Raw genomic sequence first — 12,934 nt, 5'->3', positions numbered from 1 at the left:
AGGTTCATTTTTTATTTTGAAAGAGACAGAGCATGAGCAGGGGAAGGACAGAGAGAGGGAGAGAAAAAATCTTAAGCAGGCTTCACTGCTCAGCCTGCAGCCCAACACAGGGCTGGAGCCCACCACCCTGGAATCATAACCTGGAGTCAAATGTTCAAACGAATGAACCACCCAGACACCCCTTTCCTCTAACTTCTTGAGTGGAATATTTAATGCCTGTGTTTTATTTCAATTTTTTAAAATTGTCATCAAGGTAATACATACAAATCAATACATGATCAAGGAGTACTAAGGGCTTATATCAAGAAATAGTAGCTTTGGTGGCCGGGGAGGTGGGGGGTGGCGCTGGTTCCAGCACCAACTACAGGCAGCCACACCTATCCCACCTGTCCAGCCAAGGCTGGAACTGGGAGGAATGCCACCTGGACAGAGGCTGGGAGGCTAGCAAATTATTGGAATGAACATGAGAAATGGCTGTATCCTGTCTTTGTGTGCCCTCCAGCCTGACGCAGAATGTAGGTGCTCCAGGTGTATCTGCTGGACCATTGACCTGAGGCAGGAACCTGGAAGTTTCCAGTGCCCTCTGCTCCCCACCCTGGGGCCTACCTCACAGACCATGCAGTGCCAGCAGGTCTCCACGTGGTGCTTGCACTAGTTGCAGGTGTAGACAAAGCAGTCCTGGCTCTGGGTGTGCAACCCCACCAGCATGCACATGGTGGACCGCTGGGCTCTGCAGAGTGAAGAGAACTCCGGGTGCTTGTCCCTCATGAGGATAAGGAAGGTGTCCCGCCTATCCATCAGATCACAGGGGATGAGGGGTCAGGATCAATGATGGGAGGCAGGGAGCTGGTGGCAGGGCCGGTGATGAGACGGCTGTGAAACAGGCCATCTCAATCTGAATCTGGAACAAGAGGACCACAGGGCACTGGATCAACAGCAACAAACAGGTGAGTCAGGCTGGATGCCAGCAAGGCTGGTGATGCTTGAGTTAGTTTACAACCACACAGAGTTCCCGATACAGCCCTTGCTTTCTCCTGCTCACAAACCTCTGGTGTCTTCTCTGAGAATGATACAATGGGCCTAAACTCTACATATTATCTTCCCACTGAATAATTCCTTCAAAATAAGTACGGTCTAGGTCAGGCACAGTGCGTGTCCAGTGGATATTTCGCCTCAAGGTGGTCTACTCTAAAATGCAATCCATGGTTGAATCTCAATATAATTGCAAGGAAACAAGTCAGACAAATCCAAATTGAAGGATATTCTACAAAACGATTTTTGGCCTTGACTCTCAACAAAATGCTCAAGAAAGCCGGGAACTGAGATGTGGAAGCTCAGCCTAATACAAAATCCTTGACTGGAGCACAAGGAGGTCTTCTTTCTTAGAAGGTACTTACTGAACTACAGATAAGGAAGATGTAGCAAAACCTTAACAATCGATGAATCTAAGTGAGGCGTATGAAGGGGGTCCACTATGCAACTTTCTGTAAGTTTGAAATTTTAAAAAGTTGGTAGGGGTGGGAAAGATAAAAAAGCAAAACCTTCTTAGTTCTCGCTGCAGAAACAGCAAAATTTTTGTTCATTAAAGTTTGAAAAGACACAACCACCATTAATTCCCAGAACCATTAGTGTAAAGACTACAACAGCAAACTGGTATTGCATATCTATTTTACATTAATTAGTTTATAACTATAAACTCTTATTAAACTAAAAAATGTAAAATGGTACCTTCAAGAGATCAGAAACTTGTGAGCAACTGCTATACAACTGCTATACAACTGCTATACTGCTGTACAGCTATACATCGAAAATTGATGCAGACTGGCAGTCACACTTAAGATATACTTGGGCAGCAGTGTTTGCATAAAACAAGGGTCTTAAGATAAGACACATTTCTAGAAAAAGAACATAGGGCAAGAGAGCACACCTCTCTAACAGATGCCAAAAATTAAAAGCATCAAGGGAGGACTGTGATATGTGTTTGACCTTGTAATGTTGGGTTTAAGACTGGCTCAAAGAAAGCACTCATAAAGCAAGGAAGAGCAATTAGAAAATATAATGTACAGGAAAGCACTGAATCTAACAAGTGGGGAATGCCTGTAACAACTCATTCAAAGTAGAGATGAATAAAACCATCAGGTGACCAAAAAAAAAAAAAAAAAGAAAGAAAGAAAGAAAAAAGAAAAATAATAGCCTTTTCTCTATCACCAAATATAACTCTTTAAGAGCAGACATTTTCACTTTTCAAACTGTTTTGTGTTATTCATTTCCATCTTTTGAAATTATACTTTTGTTGCTATTTCTTCACTTACCCATTTCAGACAGAATCTATAGATACCTACTATGGTAGTTGAGAATTTACCTCTGTACTTCCCTTTTTCCATTCTCAAAAAATTTTGTTAACCCGAGATCCAACATATATGTCATTCTGATGTGTAAATATTATTCACTATTGAACAAAATAATGTATTTTGATTATGTGTCCTTTCTGTAAATCTTTCTGGTTTTCCTGCAAGTAATAATTGCCTCGTTTTTATTTGCTGAAGTTTTTTCTGTATGTAGCTCTGTAGTAGTTTCCAAATACTACTACCATTTACTTTTCCAAAACACCTAGCAAGTTTTCCAAATGCTCTATCATATCAGATGATTTATAAGTTCCACTATTTTGCTTTGGTGCCCCAAAGTCCACCATCCTCCTACTCTGATATGAACCAATTTGCCTCTAGGCCTGGTGTGTAATTGCTAAGATGAGTATTTCTTTGTCATCCGCTTGTCGGAGATCTCGTATTTCCTAGCTCCCACGTGTATTGTTCTAGATGTTTAACAGTCTACAGAATATACTCTAGCTAGATTAAGCCCAAATAAATTTATTTGATCTGTACAATCATTGAAAGAGCTGAAGGAGGAATCTCTAGGCCAACCTTTCCGGACCTCTGCCAAAGTCATACCATAAAACTGGGTAGTGGCTGACTCTGCCATGTTCAGGAAGCTGCTTCCACAATGGCTGGCGTGAGAACCAGGGCATTTCTGCCACATCACAGTTGCCCCCTAAAAGCACCCTGATAAATCAGGAGGGTCCCTGGGAATCAGTGTGCCACAGCCATGGCTGCTGGCTCTAGAACCATATCTCCTCTGTACAATGTGTATCAGTCTCTATCCTCATATAATTCAGGTCCAAGTCCCATTCCTTCAGAATGCATCTGCTAGGCCTAATACACACAATCTGCATCTGGAACCTTAGCTGCAACTTAAATCTAAATTCTGGTATGAATGGCTTTCTGCTTTCCAACCTCTGCATTACAGGAAGGCATTGTGGGACAAGGGTAAAATAGGTGTTGTGCAAACCATTCTACAGCAAGTGTACTAGTCCTCTTGGACTAGTTTCTTCCCATACCTAAACCTTCCCCTATCCAGTACCATACCTTCTTCCCATTCCTAAACTTCCAAGGACAATATATTCTCACTTAAAACAGCATAACTATACTTTGTACAAATGAGAACATCCTTACCATCTTTCTAAAAGAGGAGACCCCAAATCTTCTCAGTCACTGCACCCATCTGGGTGATACTCTTTCTTCCTCTAGTTCAGTCACCAACCTCTCTTGATAAACTATGACAGGTGGACTAAACAGAGTCACCTCTATCAACACACTTTATATAAAAGCAGAGGAAAAGAAGGGGAGGGGGGAGGAAAATCAGTCATTATGTAGATTCCTGATTCAGATGCTTGATTTACAATGGGGTTATGTATGAATAAGCCCATCGTAAGTTTAAAATATCCTGTCAAAAATTCATTTAATACACCTAACCTACCAAATATCATAACTTAGGCTAGTCTACCTTAAAAGTGCTCAGAACACTTATATTAGCCTACAGGTGGGCAAAATTTTCTAATGCAAAACCTATCTTTTAAATAAGTGTTCAATATCTCATGCAATTTATTGAATACTATACTGAACGTGAAAAACAGAATGGTTGTATGAGTATAGAACAATTGTGAGTGTGTTGGTTGGTTCATGATTGTGTGGCCGGCTGGGAGATGGGCTCACTGCTTTGCCCAGCATCACAACAGGGCTGCAAACTGCATATTGCTGGCTTAGGAAAAGATCAAAATTCAAAATTTGAAGCATGATTTCTTTTTTTTTAATGTTTTTTATTCATTTTTGAGAGAGAGAGAAAGAGACAGGGTGCGAGCAGGAGCGGGGGTGCAGAGAGAGGGAGACATAGAATCTAAAGCAGGCTCCAGGCTCTGAGCTGTCAGTACAGAGCCCAATGCAGGGCTGGAACCCACAAACCATGAGATCGTGACCTGAGCTGAAGTCAGACACTCAACCAACTGAGCCACCCAAGTGCCCCAAAATTTGAAGTATGATTTCTACTGAATGTGTAACTTTGCTTTAGCACCAATGGCTTTATAGTTTACTCAGTAAAAGGTCAGAGCCATACACCTGACTATGGTACATATTAACTCACTCAAAAGTGCAGACAGTCCTGCTAAATGTTGTGCCTTTTCCTCGAAGTAGAGTTTTGTTTTTTTTTTCAAAGTAGAGTTTTAAGGTACATCATTGTATCTTTCCTTTTGGAGGGGCTATTCTGCTATGACTCAAATAATTGGAATCTTTACTGAGGTGGCAGGGCTGTGCATTTTTATGGGATTTATCTACCATTCTTTGGCACACATGACGTCTGCTTATCAAGATAATGAAGGTGCACTACTGTCCAAATTAGTGAAAGCAAACTAAGCTGTTTTTAGTGTTCTCAGCCTAGAGAGAAAAAAATACACTTATCAATGAATAGCTGCATACACGATATAGTTTTTTGTTTTTTTTTTACGTTTATTTTATTATTGTGAGACAGAGCATGAGCATGGGAAGGGTAGAGAGAGAGGAGGAGAAACAGAATCTGAAGCAGACTTCAGGCTCTGAGCTGTCAGCACAGAGCCCAATGTGGGGCTTGAACCCACCAACCATGAGATCATGACCTGAGGCGAAGTCGGACACCCAACCGACTGAGCCACCCAGGTGCCCCCATGATATAGTTTTTTGATTTGACCCAGTAAGGAGACCATAGGTACAATTGTCTACTCTTCTCCTTTTTTTTTTAAGTTTATTCATTTATTATTTCTGAGAGAGAGAGGGCACTATGGGGTATGGGCAGAGAGAGAGAGGGAGACACAGAATCTGAAGCAGGCTTCGGGCTCTAAGATGTTAGCACAGAGCCTGATGTGGGGCTTGAACTTATGAACTGTGAGATCATGACCTAAGCTGAAGTCAGACACTTAAGCGACTGAGCCACCCAGATGCCCCTTCTTTTCTTTTCTCTTTTTTTTAATTTAATATTCATTTTATTTTCTGAGAGAGGAAAAGAGAAAGCAGGGGAAGGGCACAGAGAGAGGGAGACAGAATCTGAAGCGGGCTCTGTGTTGACAGCAGAGAGCCCAATGCAGGGCTTGAACTCACCAACAGTGAGATCATGACCTGAGCTGAAGTCAGACGCTTAACCCACGAAGCCAACCAGGCACCCACAACCCTTCTTGATTATGCTGATGATACCAGGACCTATCTGTCTTCAGCCTCGGCCAATGTCAAGTTCAATGGAGATAAGGTGGGGGACTACTATATCTTGTTTGTTTCAAGTCTTTTAAACCTTTTATATATAAACTGATTTCTAGGATTCTCTTGGGAATGGAATGCAGTATTGCTTTTGATTTGCTGTTTTGATTGGGGGTTCTACTTAACTCTTTCTATCATAATAGACCTTACTACTTGGATTGGAAGCCAATGCTAGGATTCTACCAACTGCTGAGTATGCTATTCCAATATACATTCTGGAATAATGGAAGTAATTATAGGATGGGTTTGTAAATGTCAGGACCCACTGTGAGTTGCACTTCAGCCCAACTTCATTTATGACTTGACTCTATAAATCAAACTCCACTGAGTGACCATAGTAACATTCTGGGTTCCTAGGGATTCATGGCAGCTCATAGCCATTGGTGTTCAATAATTCTTGAGGAGTATTCCTCTTTTCCCAATGTGCAGTTACCCCAGTAAATGACACAAGGCCTTTCGGAAAAATCCAGGAGCTCTGGGTTTGAAATGGACTCACTACTATGGTGAAGGTTCATGACTTAAATCAGGGTCTACCTACAAGACTTACAATTTTTTGTTTGGTTGGTTGGATGGTTGGTTTGGTTTGATTTGGTCTGGTTATATAGTATGCTGCTCAGTTATTTAGTCCTAAGGACTACGTGATCCATTAAGATTGCAGAAGAGTCTTGATAAAATTAGTCTATCCCTCCAGCCCTGCTGCCTATTACAGCTACCATGGCCATTTGCCTCTGTGGGTAAGTACTCCCGATTAGCGTTTGCATTCCAGGTTCCCATCATTCCTGTTGAAATTCAAGAGCTCATTTAAATGGCAGCATCTCCTTCCTTCATTCCCAGCCTAGAAGGACAGATACTTTAGCATCTCTTAAAAATAGTCTCATTTCCTTGACCATTCAACTTTGTATGCCGAAGTAAAGGAAGTATCACTTGGTACCTCTGGAGAGGATATAGGGGGTTGTCTAGCAGGTCACACATGATCAATCCATTTCAAGATTGATCCACTCTGTGTCTCTGAGTGTTTAGATTTGTTCTTCCATATCAGTGATAGTCCTAGGGATGGATCTACCTCTTGAGGGAATTTTGGAAATCTGTGGAACCATTAGATGTCACAGTGATTAGGGACGTTGCCAGGGGCCAGGAATAGTAAATGTCCTGCAATTAATGGGACAGATTGACTCAACAAAGAATTGTACTGCATCCTGTACAATATTCAGTGGTCCTCTGGATATTACTGTATGTGAAAAATCTGTTTACAATAATTTGAACCTAGAGCCTAACTCCATCTAATATCTAAACAGACTACTTTTGCAATATTTTAATTGAAAATTTAAAATTTTTCTGGAAAGCAAGATTCATATAAATAAAGATATTATTATATTGTTTTTTCAGAACTTTATCAATACTTGTTTCACCATTTTGGAAAAATCCTATCACTGACTGCACTACTGCTTATGAACTTCAAAAGAATACATCTGTATCATCTGGAGAAGGTGATTCTGAATATAGATTCAGACTTAGGACTATTTTACAGTGTCTTCTAGTGGAGTTGTGCCTAAGCATTCATACATTGAATTGATACTTTCCTTTTATTTCAGTATGTCACAGATAGACTATTATGTTGATTTAAAAATGATATGTATAAGTAGATTATATTAACTATGAATTTCAGTCAAAACAAAGGGGATATTACCAAAAAATATAAAAAGGGGATATTGGGTCTAATAGGGTAGAGAATCACTTTCATATAATACCAAAGAATTTCTGCTATCTCAATGTAACTCAGCACAGAACGCTGTTAAATCAAAGCCAACAATTAGAACTATTCTTAGCTGCTTGAGTTAGCTCACTGAATCCAGAATCTCTCATGGATACATGCCAATTGATAAATTCAGCCCAGTCCAAAGTTATGTTCCTGCCTCCTGGTCTAACATCCTTAGAATTTATTACCACACATATTCACTGTCCAGGGTTTGGACAATGTAAACTAGCACTTAGAAGCAGCCAGCTTGCCTGACAGTTTTTGACTCCTGGTGAGTACCACCCTCCACCTTCTTGCTTAAGATCTATTGCAGCTGACATGACATCTGCTAGAGACTTGCCTTTAATAGACAATTCCTTCAAAGTCATTACAGGTGGTAATTTAAGTTTTTTTTTTTTTTCTTTTTTTAATCACTAGTCCTTGAACTACCAATGTCCCTTCCTTTTCTCATTATGGTTTTCTGATAATGTTTCGTAGAGGATATGTCTTCCTGCATGTTATGGAAGAGGACAAAAAAATAGAAATTTCTTTCAGAATAATGTTCTAGATGATTTTCGGAACTATGTTATGCCCCCTTCCCCTTCCCCTCCCCATTGGATTGTTAGTCAACAAATATTTATGGAGAATCTGTTATGTGCTAGACGTTAGGTAGGTGTCAGGGCAATAAGACTGGCATTGTCCCCGCTCCCATGGCATGTTAAAGGTACTGTTTCCTTCCTCATATTCTGTAGACTTTTTCATGGTCTTCATTTCTTTATGCAGTCAGATCTTTCCAGACTTTTGTCAATAACAGTGGCAGTTGAATGGATCCTTGTTAATAACAATGACAGTTGAATGGATCCTTAGTTATCTGATTTTGGATTGTATCCAAGCATCTGCTAATTTAATTCCAAGAGCATGTATCTACTATATGTAAAACAGTGTAGGAGAGAGGGCAAATAAAATAGCTAGCATGTACTGAATGCTTAATAAGTGTCAATCACTTTTTTTAAATTTTTTAAAAATTTTTTTTGAGAGAGAGAGAGAGCATGATGTGCACATGCAAGCAAGGGGAGGGACAGAGAGAGAGGGATAGAGAGAGAATCCCAACCAGGCTCTCAATGCAGGGCTCAGTCTCATGAGCTGTGAGATCATGACCTAAGCTGAAATCCAGTGTCAGACACTTAGCAGACTGAGCCACCCAGTCACCCCAAGTGTCAGTCACTTCTAAGGACTTTGCACGTATAACTTGTTTAGTCCTCCACCACTTTATGAGGTGTTGCTGTAATTACTACCATTTTACAGATGAAGAAATGGAGGCATTAAGTGGTTTAGAAGCTTGCTCAAGGTCACCTACCAGGGATTAAATACAGGTAATGCATATCTGGGGCCAAATCTCTTAACTATGTACATGTGGTAAATAAGATACAAAGTTGAAAAATAAGACTTTCTTCAAACATCTTGCCATGGAAGGAAAGCTTTGAAAGATTCTTCAGGTTTTTTAGAATAGCTCAGGTAACCTCTCTGTTGACGTTTTTTTCCTTTCACCTTTTATTTCTTCTAGGTATTCACTTGACCATTCATGAAGTTGTGCTTCTTTATGTTGACTTTTTGATCTTATTGTTTATCTTCCCAATGAAAATGGAGAATTTCTTGAAGGTAGGAACCATATTTATCTATCCTTTTATTTTCAGCACCTAATATACAATAGAGTATTACTAAATATAAGTACTAAATAAACGCTTATATTCAAAATAAATAGCAGAATTATTCATACTTAATATTTATGAATACATTTTGCCTAAAGGTACAATAGTGTTTTAAAGCCTTTGATTGAATAAGTCTCAATAACATTCTCATAGGAGAGTTAAACATTATTATCCTGTTTCACAATCAAGGGCTTAATTGTCAAAAGGTCAAGTGGCTCACAAGTTATAAAATCAGTCAGTAGAGGAAAAAACAGAATCTAACAGTTTCTTCCCTTAATACAAAAAGATTCCCCCAAAGTTAAATGAATTCTCATAAGGATACAAAAAAAAAAGTAAGATCTTTATCAAAACTCAAGCAATATTTAAACAGAAAACATTTACTTATGTTAACTTTAGGAGTACATTATTTTGAAAAGCAACTATGAAGATCAGGTTGAGAAACTTCTTTCCATGCTATTTTTGTTTTCTACACATTATTTTAGTAATACGGGCTATATCCTCCCATGAGATCTACAGGGCGGATATGAGATAAGCCAGAGATGAGTTAACTTGTTTTGGCTTGAATAAGGAAATGTGGCTGCTCCAGATGCTTCCATGCTCCAAGCACATCAGATCTAGTAGGCAATAGAAACTGGGCTAAGACTCAAAGAGGGAGGCAGTTTTAGCTAATAACAAAGTCTACTCCTTCAGTGTTTCCCTAGACAAAGATTTTTTTTTTAAGAAAAATATTATTACAGCGTAGTTCTAGATTAGCTCTTCGTAAACAACCTTCAACAAAGGATGAGCCTAGAGTCTTGACTTTTTTTTTAAATATAGAAAAGTTATTTTTACTCTTCAATGTGTCTCAGGGACTGCTTTCCCTACCTCTGTTCATGGCTTCACCATCCATTGAAATGACCAAGCTAGAAACTGCAGATTTATTCTCCATAGCTCCTTCTTCCTCACCCTCACATGTCAATGGTTTTCCAAGTCCTGCTCATTTTATTTTCTAAGTATACACATCTCTATTGCCTCTTCCAAAGGTCTAGCTTCTATATGACAGTCTTCTAGATCGTTTTCCTGCCTCCAGTTTCATCTTTTCTTAGGCATTTTTCCTCCCTAATCTGGTAAAGTTATTAACCTAAAATTCACTAAAGGCTCACCCTTGCCTACAGATGAGAATACAACCTCCTTAGTAAGATATTCATGCCCAATCTTTATAATCAACTATTTTCTTCTATTTCCTTGAAACCATATATGCTAACTGCAAGTTCTTTCTTGCCATTCCGCAAACATCTCCAACATCTTAAGCTCTTTTATGTTTCACTGTCCTTGCCCATGATGTTCCCTTGGCTTGCAGAGTTCTTCCTCTGTATTCATCACATGGCCAACTCCTAGACTTCTCTCAAATCCCAGCACAAATGTGGCCTCCCTACCAAGGATTTCTTGACTTTCCTATTTAATTAATCACTCTCATTTCACACCCATGGCAGAAACTCCTCCTTCTCAGTGAATAACCTCATTATGCCCCACATTTCCCATCTCCTTACTAATGAGGTAGGGCCACATGTTTTCTTCTGGTCAAAGAGCTATGAGTACAAGTGAGAGGTGCCACTTCTGTTCCAAAACACTTAAAAGTTGGTGCGTGACCTTCCAACTTTCTTTTCTCTCCTGGGAAACCATGGAGGAATTTTGACTAGATGGCAGAACCACAAGATAGAAATGGCCCAAACACACCACACTGGGGGAGCTGCTCTGGAAAGTCCTTTGAAACTGCATTAGAATTCATATAAGCAAGAAATAAACTTTTATTGGTTAAGTCACTGAGATTTGGTGCTTATTCATTACTACAGTGTTACCTCACCTATCTTGACTAATTCAACATTCTGCCTATCTCTGTTTAGCCTTTCATTATGCTAAATTACAATAATGTGTTAATTATTTTTCTCCTATACTATGAGCCCTCAAGGTCAGACCCAATGCCTTATTTTTTGCATCTAACGTAGTGTAACAACCCAAACTGAGCTTGTTGAAAATTAAATTCAGTATCATCAAACTTTATCCCCAAATTTGTTCTTCAGTATTTCCTATCTCAGTAAATGACATCACCATTAACACAGTCACTCAATTCAGGATCTGGAATTAACTTTCTTTATTTTATTTTATTTTCATGTTTATTTATGTATTTTGAGAGGAGAAGGAGGGGCAGAGGAAGGGAGAGTGAGAATCCCAAGCAGGCTCCTGCAGAGAGTAATTTGGAGCAATAAAAGGAGCATGTTTTAAGATTTGCAAATATGATCATATTACTTCCATGCTTAAATAAGACCAGATACATATGAGAAATGTATTTTGGTTGTCTGAATGACCAAACAAATACGTTCATACATACATACATATATATGTTATGTATATAAAACATACATATATATTTCTAATAAATTGCCATATTATACCTCCCCTTGGATTTCAAGTGTGTTCGGGGAATAGCCCTGTCTTGCCTGTTTCTAGCTGCTGACACACAACAGGCAGTACAAACTATTTGTTGAATAAACAAATGAATGAATGAATACTTGGAAACCAGCAGGTGCTCAACAGGTGTTTCTTGAATAGATAAATAGCCAACAGCTAGCTCATATATATTTAAGCAAATATGAATTTCAATACATTCTGAAATGTTTTATCAATGCATATTTTAACTTTCAGTGCTCTTTCTCTTCTTTTATGTCAGCCCACAGCCCTTGAAACCTTTAAAATTCTAATCTGTGGCTCATTTATTCACTCTTTTATTGGGGGAGGAGGATGCATTTATGCATCTGAGTTACACAATATCACTTAAAATTTTGTGTTATTTTGTAAATGTGCTTCAATAATTTTAACATTTATATACTCTGTCTTCTTGACTGAATTATAAAATCACTTAAAAGTGAAACTATGTGGGTGCCTAGGTGGCTCAGTCGGTTAAGAATCTGACTTCGACTCAGGTCGTGATCTCACAGTTCATGAGTTCAAGGCTCGCACCTGGCTCTCTGCTATCAGCACAGAGCCTGCTTCAGATCCTTGGTCCCCCTGCTCTTTCTACCCTTCCCCTGCTCGTACGTGTTCTCTCTCAAAAATAAATAACATCAAAAAAAAAAAAAAAAAAAAAGAACTGACTATGAGTGGTGTTTTGAAACTCTTGCCTCCCCTCACAACCTTAACCCTTCTGGTGCCTAGCCTTCTGCCTAAGCAGATCACTTAGTTTTGTAATAGTAATTGAAGGATTGGCAAGAGGTGGCCTACAAGAGTGAAAGATGGTTGGGAGAAATGCTCAACAGGCAGATAACTGGAATGGATTCCTGGCTTTGCCTAAAGGTAGAAATGAACTTTGGGGCTGGCGTCTAGGGCTTGGGTCAGAGGTACAAGGTACTTGGTGTTCATCGTTTTCGTTTTGTTGGGCTCCATCCCAGCATGCATTTTTCCCAACAATTCAGTCAGTTGTGTTTGATGACCCCACGTTATGTGTAAGACACCCTAAAATCAATACATGGAAAATAAAATTGTTTCTCTGAGGTCCTTTTGAATATATTGAAATCTTACAAAAACCTAAAGTAAACTGCATTTATTCATTACAAATTAGTTAATGTTAAGATCTAACTTATCTACTTTTTTTCTTACACCCTTCCATCTCTCATTAGTATTAATATTTAAAACAAAACAAAAACAAAAAATCTTAGTGATCTGGAATCAGGTGATGTGGAATATTAAAGACCCATCTCATATGAATGAAATCAGACACAAGTGAATTTATTCTTTGTGTGTCACTGGCCATTGCCTTGATCCGCCTGTGCTAAGAAGGGCTCTTCCCTAGGCTGTTCTGGCATAGCAGTGGGAAACACATTCTATTCTATTCTATTCTATTC

Source organism: Panthera tigris, chromosome F3, assembly GCF_018350195.1.
Source record: "Panthera tigris isolate Pti1 chromosome F3, P.tigris_Pti1_mat1.1, whole genome shotgun sequence".
Taxonomy (NCBI): Eukaryota; Metazoa; Chordata; class Mammalia; order Carnivora; family Felidae; genus Panthera; species Panthera tigris.
Note: the sequence above shows the minus strand (reverse complement) of the source record.